The sequence below is a fragment of the Scyliorhinus torazame genome, chromosome 10 (genome assembly GCF_047496885.1).
Source record: "Scyliorhinus torazame isolate Kashiwa2021f chromosome 10, sScyTor2.1, whole genome shotgun sequence".
NCBI classification, from domain to species: domain Eukaryota; kingdom Metazoa; phylum Chordata; class Chondrichthyes; order Carcharhiniformes; family Scyliorhinidae; genus Scyliorhinus; species Scyliorhinus torazame.
Window position 1 is genome coordinate 51,413,726 of NC_092716.1, and position 16,021 is coordinate 51,429,746.

Here is a 16,021-nt window from a genome sequence, read left to right on the forward strand (position 1 = left end):
TAGTCTCACTTCCACCTGTGGCTCATATTCTCCTTAATTGTGTGCTTCATTTTAATAAATCATTTTTAAATTCTTGCAACGCTTGGCTAGGGTGTCAAAGGCCATAGGGCGGCAGAGTAGCACAGTGGTTAGCACTGTTGCTTCACAGCGCCAGGTCCCAGGTTCGATTCCGGTTTGGGTCACTGTCTGTGCAGAGTCTGCGCGTTCTCCCCGTGTCTGCGTGGGTTTCCTCCGGGTGCTCCGGTTTCCTCCCACAAGTCCCGAAAGACGTGTTTGTTAGGTGAATTGGACATTCTGAATTCTCCTCAGGGTACCCGAACAGGTGCCGTAGTGTGGCGACTGGGAGATTTTCACAGTAACGTCATTACAGTGTAATGTAAGCCTACTTGTGACACTAATAAAGATTAATTAAAAGGATATGGAACAAAAGGAGATTGATGAGAGTTGAGATGCAGATCAGTCGCAATCTAATATAATTGAGAGAAAGCTACAGCAATCTCGAGGAGATGATTGGCCTACTCTGTTCCTGAGCCCTGATTTTCCATAAGTTAAATAAACTGTTTGATTTACATTAGGTTTTAAATTTTACTTTTACAATACTTCCATGTGGTGTGCACTTGCCGTTGATAGAAAATTTAGAAACAAATACTTATTAAATGGCTATTTTTCGAAATAATTTTCCATATTTCAGAATGGTAAAGGATTACCGCGTTTAACAATAATATTACATTTCATTTATGCAAATTTCAGAGATGCTAATGAACAAATGCCTGGAACATCTTTCTCATTCCATGAATGAGGAAGATGGATTGACTTATGAGTAAAGTATTATGACGATGTTCCTTACAAGCCAGAAAATATAATATTGCAGTTGCCTATTTTGATTTAAACCATCAGCACTTGGACATACATTTGCAAACTGCAAAATTAAGTAGTCTCAATGTGTGAATCAAATGGCACACACAATTTGGTTAATCAATTGGTCAAATGTTAAGACATGCAGCCCAACAAAACCAGGCGGGAATTATTTATCCCATGTACGTAATTGACATTTCATATTTTCTTTTACAATCTTTTATGTCTGCAACATTTAAATTAATCATATTTCTCTAGTTCAGGAAAATATTGACAGGAAGTCAACAAATGATCTTTGATGCTCAGTAAATAAATGCCATTTTAAAAAGAAGCAAATCTAGGTATAAATAGTGCAACAAAACTATATCCCATTTCAATTTTTAACACAGCTCATTTGTTAGCCTATAGATTTCGATGTAACACCGTAAGCTTGCACAGCACTTTTTTTTTTTTAAAGATTTTGTCGATAATGAACTGTTTTAAGATTGTTAACATTTTCTGTAGGCTATAATGTTTTCACAAAATACCTACTTCAATAGTTAATTTTCTCTAATGAAGGAAAGTCTAAGAGGACAAGACTTACTTGTGATGATTATGTAACATTTTCTAACAAATATCAAATGTTCTTTGACAATGGCCATTCAGTACTAAAGCCCTATATGGCATTGTTATACCACATGTGTGTGTGTGGGATACATATATCACTTACTTGACCAATATATTGAAAATCAAGTTACAAGCAATGTTCTTCCCTGTGTAAGCTTTACAGATGCCCTAAAGTCCCAAAACAGCCCATGGATCAGTCAGCCTCCATAAGTTGTTCTTCTTCTCGAGTTCTCTGCCTGAAAGCAGGTCTGATTCACAGTGCTGCAATCTCCACCATAGGTAGTGCAAAGAAGAAGGTCTCAAATTCATCCAGCTAGAACAGGGATTGAACGTGTGTGAACAGGTGCGTGTTGCTGGCACCTATCTGATCCACATAAGCCATCGAGCTAACAGAGCCAACCAGGCCTCCAAGGAATCTGAGTTGCTGTGGAAACATACACTTTTACATGTCTGTTATAGCCTGGAGCTACGGATAATGATGGTCGAGGCTCTAATCTCTTGTCATCACATGGCTGACAGGGAATCTCTCCTGCTCTTACCACGTGCCATTGGTGTGTGTTGGAAGGAATCACAAGTTGACCCTCAACCTGTTTAGTCACATTATAAACATCCTTGTCATCACGTCCTGAATTAGGATTTGAACCAGGAGTTTCTGGCCACTGTGCCAAAGACCTCCTATTCCCTTTAAGTTACCACATGCCAAAAACTAAATCAGAGGGAACATTGGTTGCAAAAGCTAACTATAAAAAAAAAGTGGTGTTGGCAATCAATGCATATGTCTTGGTTCTAAGCAATACATGCTCAAATCTGATCTTTTATGGATTCAACCCTTGCTTTGGTATTGCTCATGCGATTATGGCACAAAACAATTTAGATATGATAAAACATCTATTGAAATGCGTTAGCACAAATTACATGCATATGAATAATTATGGGCAGGAAAAGGTAATTGTATATATCAAATCTATTTTACATAACTGCAATGCCTTCTGCATCGCTATATACACTACTCATCCTACCTGAAAAACCATATGATCCTTTGGGAAGGTGAAAACCTAGATTTAAAAAACATAGGTCCATCTGGGGTAAACAAATCAGGACTATGTCTCTTCTGAACTCCATAGGTGTTCCAAACTAGTTCAAGATATCCCGCTGGCCCTGATTAATATCAAACAGTACCTACCTTGTACAAGATAATTGCTGCCCAGCCAAAAATAGGTCCAAAATGTATTAAAAAGACTTGCATTTATACTGCACCTTTTGTGATCACATGACATCCCAAAGTGCTTTACAACCGATGAAGTCCTTTTGAAGTGTAGTTACTCTTGTAATGTAGGAAATGTGGCAAGCAGCTTGTACACATCTCTCACAAACAGCAATGCGATCATGACCAGATCATCTTTTCTTGTGATGTTCACTGAGGGATATATATTGGTCAGGTCACCAGGGATAACTTCCCTGCTCTTTGTCAAAATAGTGCCTTGGGATCTTTTGTGTCCACCTGAGAAGGCAGATGGTGTTAATTCTGTTTAATTGAATGGAAATGGAGGACATAGTCCACATAGGAAGAGATTCCGCCTGAAACTGTGGTGTGGTTGAGTCAGGAGGTGTTTGCTTGTCATTTTTACTCTGTAAATAAAATGCAAGACCGAATAAAGATTGGCTCCAGTATCATCTTTCACCAGCTGGCTTTCCAGAATAGAACAAATCGAACTTTAGTTTAACATCTCATCTGACAGCAGCACCTCCAACAGGGGCCTGCAGGTGAATTCATCTTCGAATCCTCACAAAAAACCTACAAAAAATTAAAGACGGGGCAAAAAATTTTAAGTATTGGAAGAAAGGTCACCCCCTTATATACACTGTAATCTTTTTAAATGTAACTCCAAAATCCGGAAACAGAATTATTTTCCAGCTTGCCCTAAAATTCTCAGACATGACACTTGAGGTTCTGCAACAGTCCTGGACCAATCGGTGCTGCAACAGTACTGGACCAATCGGTGCTGCAACAGTCCTGGACCAATCGGTGCTGCAACAGTACTGGACCAATCGGTGCTGCAACAGTCCTGGACCAATCAGTGCTGCAACAGTCCTGAACCAATCGGTGCTGCAACAGTCCATGACCAATTGGAATGATGCCAGGAAGATGAATGGCTTCTTCAAACTTTGCTGTGTTTCTGTTTCCTTGCACTTTGTATTCAATCCAATGCATCCATGATGGATCCTCTCCATTAATCTTTGCAGTGTCACAACAGAGTGTTGTACTATTGTGCTGCTTCTGCATCTTTATGTATTGCCCTCCCTCCCTCCCTAGATCTGGGCTGTTTGTTGTTTGTGTTATTTTCAACTCATTCTATGCTGCTGATGACTCTTTTGCTCCCCCTGGTTTGTGACCAGGATCTTGCAAGTTAGAGAAAATGAAATTAACATCAGCGTCAAAGTGCTACTTCACACAATGACAATACAAGTGGAGAGAGAGTCCATCCTTTGCAATTTAAAAAATATTTTTTTTTAATCAACATTTTAACACCAACATCCACACCCTCCTCCCCACCCCGACTGCGTCTCATTCGTCTGCACACAAGCTGTACAATCCTTCAATAGCAATTTTACCCAAGCCACAAACTTGAGCCCAATCCCAAACTTTTCCTGTACAACAAAGATACCTCCACTCCACTCTGTCAAATGCTTTCTCCGCATCCAATGCCACCACCACCTCTGACTCCCTGCCCTCTGACAGAGAAAGCACCACATTCAGTAGCTGCACATTCGACGACAGCTGCCTGCTTTTAACGAACCCCGTCTAATCCTGTCCCATCATTTTTGGGAGACCCCTCTAGTCTCACTGCCAGCCCCTTCGCCAATATCTTGCATCCACATTCAATAGAGAAATGGGCCTAAAAGACCCACACTCCACCCGATCCTTCTTTTTCAGTAACAATGAAACAGTTGCTTGCGCATTGTCTCCAGAAGGCCCCCCTTACCCATCGCATTCTCAAACATTTCCACTAACAGCGGCGCAAACTTGTCCTTAAACATTTTATAAAACTCCACTAGGAACCCAGCCAGCCCCCGCGCCATACCTGACCGCACCTTCCCTATCACTACCTTAACTTCCTCCAACCCTAATGACTCCTCTAATCCAGTCCTCTCCTCTTCTCCCACTTCCGGCCACTCCAGTCGCTCCAAAAACTCCCTCATCTCCAACTCATCCCCCAGCGGCTCCAATTTATACAACCCCCTATAAAAGTCCTCAAACACCCTGTTCACCTGCTACGGAGCCATCACCACCCCTCCCATTCAATCCCTAATCCGCACAATCTCCCTTGCCCCAGATCTGGATCTTCGGTGTATCGTCCTTCCACTCCCAAAATCTCCTCTATCAGCCGCTGCCGCTTCCCTACCCACCTTTACCTTAAATGTGATGATCTCACCCCTCACTACCACCTACAATGCCTCCCAAACCATCGATGGTGAGACCTCCTCATTTCGGTTGAACTCCTCAATCATCCCCCCATCTTAAGGCAAAAATTTGGGTCTGCCAACAGGCCCACATCTAGCCATCCACCCAGTGCAGCGCATGAACTGGTATCATGATTGCAGAGTGTTCTGTCTTTGTTACCTGAGTCAGCAGCGCCTACCGTACCACAAAAAAGTTAATTCTCGAATACACCTTGTGTACCAGGGAAAAGAACGAATACTCCCTGTCCCGTGGGTGCAAAAAGTTCCACTGATCCGCCCCTCCCATCTCCTTCATTTTTAAAAAACGTATTTTTTTTACAAACATGTATCAAAGCAGGTTACAGCAAATAAACACCCCGGGAAACATACTTCCCAACAATCAACTATACAATCTGTACAGATTTGTCCCCTTTTTCACTCCCCCTCCACCCCGCCCTCTCCTTCATAAACTCAGCTAACACCTTTGCCTCCGCAAAAGAACAAGAGAGCGCGGCCGAGACCTATCCATCCTCAGGTCCAGCACCATATTCCAATCCCCCATCCCCATTATTAACTGGCGAGTATCCAGGTCCAATATGGCTACTAACATCCTCCTCACAGACCCAGCGTCGTCCCAGGTTGGAGCATACACACAAATCAACATCACCAACCTCCCCTCCAGCGCACCCATCACTATCACGTACCTGCCCCCCTGGTCCACTACCACCTTCTCATCTGGCACCTCACCCGCTTACCCACCAGTATTGCCAACCCCGCGCCCTACTATCGGAGCCAGAATGGAACACCTGACTCACCAGGCCCTTCCTCAGCGTCATCTGGTCCATTACCCTCAGATGGCTCTCCTGTAACAGCATCACCTCCACTTTCAAGCTCTTTAGATGCAAGAAAACCCACGCTTTCTTCACCGGGCCACCTAACCTTCGCATGTTCCACGCCACCAATATGACCGGTGGTCCGTCCCCCCACCTCGCTACCATTCACTAGCCAACAATACATTTGTAAGGGCGGTGGCCCCTGCCAGAGACCCCTCACCCACATCAAAAACAAAACCACAACACCCCTAACTCCCCCCTCACTCCTCCAACTCCCAATACCTAAAGAAAACCCTGAGTTATCCATAACACCCATACAAGAAAAAGAACCCAACACAAGAGAAACAAAGACAAACAGTCAAAAACTATCAAAAGTCCAAATTCAGTCAAACCCAAGGCCTTCTACCATCACAAATGACTCCGCCTCAAAGTAATAGTCTCTGCCGGTGTGCGTGACCCTCAGCCTCACTGGGTAGACCACACCAAACCACACGTCGTACTTGTACAACACCACCTTGGACCATGCGAAGGCTGCCTGCTTCCTTGCCAGCTCCGTTGTAAAGCTCTGGTATATGTGTATACCATTTCCTTCCCACTCCACCTTGCACCTCTGCTTCGCCCACCTCAGCACTCTCTCCTTCACCTGAAAATCATTATAGGTCCAAGATTTTGACCCATGTTCAAATTTTGAAATCGTGCTCAGACAGTGAAGGATAGAACTGAAGCCTAATTTTAACGTATCTTACAAGCTTTTATTTGCAGAGATATGGGCCCAGTTCATCAGATGGTTAGTGTGTGGTTCAGAATAAAAACAGGCCCTAGAACTAGGGGTCACTGTTTAAAAAATAAGGGGTCGCTTATTGAAGACAGAGATGTGTCTCTGGAACTCTCTTTCTCTAAAGGCAGGGGAAGCAGAGTCTGTGAATATTTTTAAGGCAGAGCTAGCTAGATTCTTGATTAACGAGGGTATGAAAGGTTATCGGCAGGCAGGAATGTGAGGTTGAAGTTACAAGCAGATCAGCCATGATCTTATTGAATGGTGAAGCAGGTTCGAGGGGCAGAGTGGACTACTCCTCTTCCCAATTCATATGTTTGTCCGCGTCCTGCCCTGAGAGTGGAAGCCATTTGCAAACCATCACTGAAAAACAACTGCTAAAGAAATGGCTCACGGTGAAGCACCAGCAGACGAAAAGCCAAGGATCAGCCTCCGGGCAGAGTACATATTAGAGTACAGAGTGCAAATGAATAAATGAACACTACAAAACCTGAAAGCAGGGGGGGGGGGTTGCCGAATCTGCTTCACTATTATTGGGCGGCGAATGTGGCTAGGGTGCGGCGATGGTGGGAAGGAGAAGGGGTAGAGTGGGTTTAGGATGAAGGAGGAATCTTGTCAGGGGTCCAGTTTGAGGGCTATGGTGACAGCAGCGTTGCCAATGGCTCCGAGTCAGTATTCAGGGAGCCCGGTGGTGCAGTCCGCGATGAATATATGGTATCAGTTGAGGCGACATTTTAGGATGGAAGGGATGTCGGTGTTAACACCGCTGTGCAAGAATCAAGTGTTTGAACCAGGGGGGATGGATAGTGTATACAGGAGGTGGAGGGAAGTGGGCCTGATCAAGGTGAGGGACCTGTATTTGGTGGAAGGGTTCGCCAGTTTGGAGGAGCTAAGGGAGAGGGTAGAGCTGCTGAGGGGGAGCGAGTTCAGGTATCTGTAGGTTAGGGACTTTGTGCAAAAGGTCTGGAGGGGGTTCCCTAGGTTGCCAGGATACACCCTGCTGGAGCGGCTGCTGCTTCCGGATATGGAAAGGGAGGGAAGAATTGGGGATGTATACAAGTGGCTGGGGGAGCAGGGAGGTGGGCGGGTGGTGAAGATCAATGAGAAATGAGGAGAGTTGAGACGGGAGATCAATTGGGGAGTATGAAGTGGGGCACAGCGTAGGGTAAATGGGACTACCTCCTGTGCAATGATGAGCCCGATGCATTTTTAAGGAGGAAAGATAGAGAAACCAAAGCCGGAGCTCTCTGAATGATTGAAGCGATAAGAGAGTAAAATGAAACAGGGTGCATATGACTCGGGCGAGAATGAGTGGGTTCTTCCAGGGGGTAGCAGATGAGTGTGAGAAGTGTGGGCAGGGGCCAGCGAATCATGTGCACATGTTCTGGAGTTGTGAAAAATTGGAGAGATTCTGGGCGGGAGTGTTCACGGTCCGAGCCAGGATAGTGGGGGACCTTTACCCTTTGATGGTAATATTTTGTATTTCAGAGAAGCCAGAGGACATGGAGAGGAGGAAGGCTGATGTCGTGGCCTTCGTCTCTCTGATTGTACGGCGGCGAATTTTACTGGAGTGGCGGTTGACTTCTCCAACGGGGGTAGCGGCTTGGTTGGGTGACCTGTACGACTTCCTGCAGCTGTAGAAGATAAAGTAGGGGTTAAGGGGCTCTGCAAAGGGGTTTGAGAAAAGGTGGGGTGGGGGGGGGGGGGGGGGGGGGGGGTTTGTGACCGTGCTCGAGGAGTTGTTCGTCGTGCATGCGCGCGCCGGGGGGCGGAGGAGGGGAGGGGATCAGTTAAACATGTTTTGCCTTTAACAAATCTGCATTGGCTTTCCTTAACTAATCTGCAAATTCATATGACTATCTTCTCCAAATGACCAGCAATGTTTCTTGGTCTATAATTATAATTGCTGGATTGATCTTTACATTCTCTTTGAACAAGAGTGTAAACATTTGCATTTATTCATCCATCCCATCCAGCATATCAACTTTCTCCTCTTTTACCATGACTTTGGCAGCATCTTTTTCCTTATTAAAGACAGATGCAAAGTACTCAGTTGTACCTCAACAATGTTCTGCCTCAAAGGATAGGTCTCCTTTTTGGCCCAAATCAACCCTACCAGACTTCTTACTACCCTCTTACTATTTATTTACCTATACAAGACTCTTGGATTCCCTTTTATGTTAACATAAATTATGTTAACTACCAATCTCATCTCATAGTTCTTCATGCCATTCTTATTACCGTCTTCATTTCCCCTTTCGGCGTTCTAAATTCAATGTGGTTCGCACTTATATTATGAATCTAGCGTCTTTTATTGGCATCCTTTTTCGGTTTCATTTTACTCTCTTATCGCTTCAATCATTCAGAGAGCTCCGGCTTTGGTTTCTCTATCTTTCCTCCTTAAGGGAATGTCCCTTGAGTGTACCTGAACCAATTCCTATTTAAAGACAGCCCATTGTTCAATTAAGGTTTTGCTTGCCCATCTTTGATTCCAATTTACCCAGGACAGGTTTGTTCTCAACCCAACAAAATAAGCTCTCCTCTAATTAAGTTCTTCTTCTTGGGCAATCCCTCAGCGTTGAGGATGACTTGCTTCCACTACGGGGAGGCGGGTTCTGCAATGGTTGAATAGTCCAGTCCTGGATCCGCAGACACTGCCACAGGTTTGGCAGGTGGTGCTTGGTGAGGTTGCTGCATGGGCCGTTCTGGATTTTGCGCTCTGCTTCTGCTGTTTATGCTTAGCCGCCATGTGCTCCGCCCTATGACACTTGAGGTGATTGGCACCCTCGCAGATGCTTTTTCTTCAGTTTGTGCGTTCTAAGGCAAGTGATTCCCATATGTCGATGGGGATGTTGCATTTATTTAGGGAGGCTCTCAGAGTGTCCTTGTAGCGTTCCTCTGCCCTCCTAGTGATCATTTGCCCTTGCGGAGCTCAGAGTAGATCACTTGTTTTGAGTCTTGTGTTGGGCATGTGGAAAATGTGGCCCACCCATTGCAGCTGGTCGAGCGTGACCAGTGCCTCAATCCTGGGAATATTGGCCTGGGAGAGGACGCTCACGTTGGAACGCCTATCCTGCCACTGAATTTGCAGGATTTTGCGGAGGCAACGTTGGTGATCTCTCTACAGAGATTGGAGTTGTCTGCTGTACATTGTACATGTTTCTAATGCATACAGGATCACAGGCGGGGATCACAGCTGCTCTGTAGACCATGAGCTTGGTGTTGGGTTTGAGGTCTTGATCTTTGAATGTTCCATTCTCCTGGCATCCGAAGACTGCACTGGCACATTGGAGTTGATGTTGGATTCTGTCGGCAATGTCTGCTTGCACCGAGAGGAGGCTCCCGAGGTATGTGAAATGATCCACATTGTCCAAGGGCTCACTGTGGATGTTGATGGTCGGGGTGAGTTTTGTTTGGCAGGAGCATGTTTGTAGAGGACCTTTGTTTTCCAGATGTTTAGTCTGAGGCCCATTCTCTCATATGCCTCGGTGAATGCGTTGACCATGGTTTGTAGCTCAGCCTCTGTACACAGGTGTCATCTGCGTACTGCAGCTTGATGATAGAGGTTGGGGTAGTTTTGGTTCTGGCCTGGAAGCATTGGAGGTTGAACAGTTTCCCGCTTGTCCGGTAGGTTAGCTCCCCTCCAGCGGAGAGCTTCAGGGTAATGGGGTGGAATGTTGCTGTGAGTAAAATGGAGAAGAGCTTTGGTGCGATGATACAGCCCTGTTTGAGCCCAGTTTGCACATGTATTGGGTCTATGGTGGTTCCATTGGTGAGGATCACGGCTTGCATGTCATTGTGGAGCAGGTGGAGAATGGTGCCGAATTTCTGCGGGCTGCTGAATTTGAGGAGGATGTTCCAAAATCCCTCACAGTTGCCTGAGTCGAAGGTCTTTGTGAGATCGAAGAAGGCCATGTACAGAGGTCGATGCTGCTCCCTGCACTTTTCCTGGACTTGTCACGTCCTGAAGATCATGTCCATTGAGCCTCTTCATGGGCGGAAGCCGCACTGAGACTCAGGGAAGGGCTCTTCAGCCACTGGGAGGAGACAATTGAGGAGTGTTCGCGCGATGACCATTCCCGTTGTGGAGAGTAGGGAAAACCCTCTACTTTCCACAGATGGACCTGTCTCCTTTCTTGAAGATGGTCTCAATTAAGGCGTCACGGATATCGACTGGCATGCTCTCCTCCTTTCAGACAAGGGTGATGAGGTTGCGGATTCTTGTCAAGTGCCTCTCTGCCGTATTTTAATACTTATGTGCCAGAGACCTTGTTGTTCTTCAGCTGACGGATGGCCATTTTCACCTCACGATGAGCTGAGTTTGCACTAAGATGGTGGCGGGTAGTGTGTTGCGGGATGGTGTCGAGTGCACCTGCGTTGAAAGTTGCGTCTTGGTTGAGGAGGTCTTCAAAATGCTCTCTCCAGCGAACATTAACTGCCTCTGTCTTTGATGAACGCTTCTCCGTTTTAAGCTTTCAGTGTATTGCCACCAAAAGGTCCGGCTCAACATCCTCCCCCACTATCGTTGCTGGATTCGCGAACACTCCGCCCAGAATCTCTCCAACTTTTTGCAGCCCCAGAACATATGTGGGTGGTTCGCTGGTCCCCGCTCATACTTCTCACACTCGTCTGCCACCCCTGAAAGAACCCACTCATTCTTGCCCGCGTCATATGTACCCTATGTCCTCCCCTTCCACATCCGGAAGCAACTGTCGTTCCAGCAGGGTGTACCTCGGCAACCCGGGGAACTCTTTCCAAACCTACCATGCGAAGTCCCTTACCTGCAGGCCTAAACTCACTTCACCACATCTCGGGAGCTCTACCGTTTCCTTCAATTCATTTATACTGGCAAACCCTTCTTCGAGGTACAAATCCCTCACCTTAACCAGCCCCACTTCTCTCCACGTCCTATACATGCCATCTATCCCCCCGCCTCAAAGTCGTGGTTTTCACATAACAGCGTTAACACCGACATCCCCTTTATCCTAAAGTGCCTCCTCAGCTGGTTCCAGATCTTCACCGTGGACTGCACCACAGAGCTCTCCGAGTATCTGCTTGGTGCCATTGGCAATGCCGCTGTCACCATAGCGCTTAAGCGGAAACCCCTACAGGATTCCTCCTCCATCCTAATCCATTCTACCCCCTCTCCTTCCCACCATCATCTCACCTTCTCCATGTTCACGGCCCAATAGTAATGCAGCGGGTTCGGCAATGCCAAAGCTCCCTGCTGCCTCTGTAACAAGGTCCTCTTAACCCTTGGCACCTTCCCTGCTCATACAAAGTCTGAAATAATCGTGTCCAGTTTTCGAAGTAGGCCTTCGGTATAAAGATCGGGAGTGTCTGGAATATGAACAGGAACCTCGACAGAATGTTCTTCTTCATCACTTAGACCCTCCCTGCCAAAGTCAAATCTTGAGATCATCCCTAGCCTCCTCCACCAGTTTTGTTAAATTCCATTTGCGAAGCATCTCCCATTCCCTCGCTACCCGAATCCCCAGGTGTCTAAATTTGTCTCCGGCCGTCTTAAATGGCATTCCCTCTAAATTGGCTCACCGACCCAACTCATTCACCGGGAACTCTTCGCTTTTCCCTACATTTAACTTATATTCCGAGAACGCCCCAAACTTCCCCAACAATCGCATGATCTCTCCATGCTCTCCAGTGGGTCCGAAACATACAATAGTAGGTCATCCGCACAGAACGACACCTGGTGCTCCCATAGTCCCCTTGTAATCCCCTGCCACTCTGCCCCCCCTTTAACAGCCATTGCCAGAAAATCTATAGCCAGCTCAAACAGCAGCAGCGACAGCGGGCACCCCTGCCTTGTTCCCCTGTGTAGTTCAAAGTTCCCAAACCCATGTCATTGGTCCGCACACTCGCATTCGGTGCCATATTTAACAGTCGCATCCACGCCACGAGCTTCAGCAAACCCAAACCTTCCCAAGCACTCCAACAGGTACCGCCACTCCACCCGGTCGAATGCCTTCTCCGCATCCATGGACACCACTGGTGCCTGAGCTCCCGATGGGGTCATGATTACGTTTAACAGCCTCCTTCTATTGCTAGAAAGCTGCCTGCCCTTCACGAAGCCTGTTTGATCCTCGGCAACCACCACCAGGGCACAACCTTCCATCCTTCCTGCCACCAACTTAGCCAGCACTTTCACGTCTGCATTTAACAAAGATGTGCAGCGGGGGGGGGGGGGGGGGGGGGGGGGGGGGGGGGGGGGGGGGGCACGGTGACCTGGCCCGCGATCGGTGGCCCACCGATTTTAGGGCGGGCCTGTGACGTGGGGGCACTCCTTCCTTCAGCGCCGGCCTCTGTAGGGCTCCGCCATGGCCGGCGTGGAGAAGACTCCCCCTCCGCATGCGCAAGAATACGCCGGCCGGTATGCGCGGAACCACGCTGGCAGTTCTACGCATGCGCTAACTCGCGCTGGCCCTTTGGCGCCAACCCCTCCGCCGCCAGCTTAGCTCCCGGAAGTGTGGAGGATTCCGCAACTTCCGGTTGGCCCGCCGCCAGAGTGGTTCGTGCCATTTTTTTACGCCGGCGTCGGGCCATCGGGGGATTCGGGAGAATCCCGCCCGTGGCCGTTTGTAACCCACATCCCAACCGGTTCTTTTCCTTTTTTTGGTATTACCATAATTGTTGACTGCGTCATCGTCTCTGGTAGCTCCCCCTTCTCCAACGCCTGATTAAATGCCCCAAAAGATGTTGTGCCAGGTCTGTCGCAATCTCCTTATAAAATTCCACCGGGTAACCATCGGGCCCCGGGGCCTTCCCAACTTCATATCCCTTTATATTGTCCAATAGCTCCCTAGCCCCAGGGGCTCCTCTAGCACCTGCGTCTTCTCTTCCTCCAATTGTGGAAACTCCAGTTCGCCCAAGAACTGTCCTATTTCATCCTCTTCACCCACTCGGGTCTGCCCTGTACAGCTCCTTATAATAATCCTTCAACGACTCATTTATCTTCCTCGGCTCCGACACCACATCCCCTGCCCAAGTCCGTATCTTCAATATTTCCCTGGATTCAGCCAGATAGCTGGTGCGCTAACGTTTGACTTGCCTTCTCTCCGTATTCGTACTGCACGTCTCTTGCCCTATGCAGCTGTCCTACCGCCCTCCCTGTTGTCAGCCTATCAAATTGCTTCCTGTAATTATTTCCTCCACGCCAATCCCTCCATGGTGGCACCCTTGAGTACTCCCTATCTACCTCCACTATCTTGTTCATTAGCCATTCATGTTCCTCCCTCCTTTCCCATTCCGCATGTGCCTTGAACGAGATAATCTCCCCTTGCACCACCGCTTTTAGTGCTTCACAAAAAAAGGCGGCCTACACCTCACCATTCTGATTCAACTCCACAGACTCCTTAATCGCTGCCCGTACTTTATCGCAAAAGCCTCCATCCGCCAACAACCCCAAATCAAGTCTCCACTCCAGCCTCTGCTCCCGTCCCGATCTAAGCCGAATTTCCAGCCAATGGGCATGGTCCGAGATTACTCTGCCCCCTCCACCCCAACCAAAACCTCTGGCTCACCACAAAAAAGTCAATTCTGAAATACACCTTGTACACGAGGTAAAAAGGAATACTCCCTTCCCCCTGAGTTCTTGAAGCACCACGGGTCCACCATACCCATCTTTTCCGTTAAATCCACCCAGCTCCTTTGCCATCCGTATTCTACCCATTGACCTGGGGCTCGATCTATCGACCCTCGGCTCTAGGACACAATTGAAATTTCCTCCCATAATCAACTGGTGCGTGTCCAAGTCTGGGATCACTGCCAGCAACCCCCTCATAAAGCCTACATCATCCCAAATCGGTGTATACACATTACTAACACCACCGGCGTCCTTTCTAATATCCCACTCACAACCACATATCTCCCACCCGGGTCCCTCACATCCGTCGTGCTCACAAACCCCGTTTTCTCACTCAACAAAATTGCCACTCACCGCGACTTTGAATCAAATCTCAAGTGAAAACCTGACCCACCCACCCCTTTCTTAGCCAAACCTGGTCCTTCATGCAGAGGTGCGTCTCCTGCAGAAAGATCACTTCCACTTTCAAGCTCCCTACGGTGCGCAAAGACCAGAGATCTTTTGACCGGTCCATTGAGCCCTTGCACGTTCCACGTAATCAGCCTTACTGGAGGCTTACTCCACCATTTCCCTCTACTGCCTGACATTCTCCCCTTTTGGCTCTACCCCCGTTAATTTCACCCTATACCTGGTCAATCCAAGATGGTCCCCTTTTCCATCCCATACCATGTTTCTTCTCCAACCTTGCCTCGTCTCATCATCCTCCCTTCTCCCCCACCTCACTTCTGTTCACCAGCATTACCTGCAAGTGTGGCAACTCCTACCCAAAGGCTCCTCCTACGGCCCCGCATCCTCACCTCTCTGTTCTGTGAAGGCTCCAGCTGATCTCCCCCTCCCCCATCTAAACAAAGATTCATTTCGAACCACAGGTCACCTTTCCCAAGAACAAAAAAAAAACCCACAGCCCCAGGCAACAGGAGGGGGGGATGGGGACAGCCGTCCCCATACAAACTTTTCACCCCTGCTACCCTTTGTCAATCCAACAGTACAAAAAAGCAAAAACCCCTCTACATCGGAGGAAAAGAAAACCCCCCACTCCCTCCAAAGGCGACTCTATCCGTATTCCCAAATACTTCAAAGTGCCAGCACCTCAGTCTCCCAGAATTGTTCAGTTCAGTTCTCCCCCAGTTTATGCTCCTTGATAAAGTCATTGGCCGCTTCTGGGTCTCAAAATAGTATTCCTGTCCCCATATATCACCTAAAGCTTTGCTGGGTAGAACACCCCAAACCTGATCTGCCATCGATTTAGAACCGCCTTCTCTTTGTTGAACCCCGCAAGTCGATTTGCCAGCTCAGCTCCAATGTCCTAGTATATTTTATATTTGGACCTTGTTCCTCTCCCATTCACAGTTGTGCTTCCCCCGCAAGATCTTCTCTTTCTCCACAAACTTAGAACCTCACGATCACCGCCTGCCCCCCCCCCCCCCCCCTACCCCCCTTATGCAAAACCCCCTCTGCCACCAGCTCCGCCAGCATCCTCGAAATGTACCTTGTGGCACTCGCACCTGCCACTTATTCAGGCAGGCCCACTATCCGCAGATTCTGCCTTCCCGGTCTATTTTCCTGCTCCTCCATCTTTTCTCTCAACATCTTGCAAAGGTCTCCTAAGAGCCCCACCTCCGCCTCCGCCTCCAATACCACCACCTGATCGCTGTAGTGCAACTTCACCCTCTCAATCTCCCGGATCTACGACACCTGTGCCTCCAAGTATTTCTCCACCCTATCCATCGAGCCCTTTAGGGGTCTCACAACCCCTTCAATTGCCTTTGAGCGATCCTCCTGCATCTCCTTCCTCTGCTGCCGGAACTCTTCCTTGATGAAGGCCATCAACTGTTCCATCTGGGGTTTTGTTACTTGCACAAGCCTTCCCCCTCCGCCATCCTTCCAGTGGCTGCTGCGCCACAGGTCTCT

At 47.9% G+C, this 16,021-nt stretch overlaps 1 protein-coding gene across 3 annotated transcripts in view; it reads right to left on the reverse strand.

The window, feature by feature from the left end:
* cep89 (centrosomal protein 89) overlaps positions 1-16,021 on the reverse strand; it is a 174,539-nt gene that overhangs the window by 30,847 nt on the left and 127,671 nt on the right. The gene's annotated exons all lie outside the window — the stretch shown is intronic.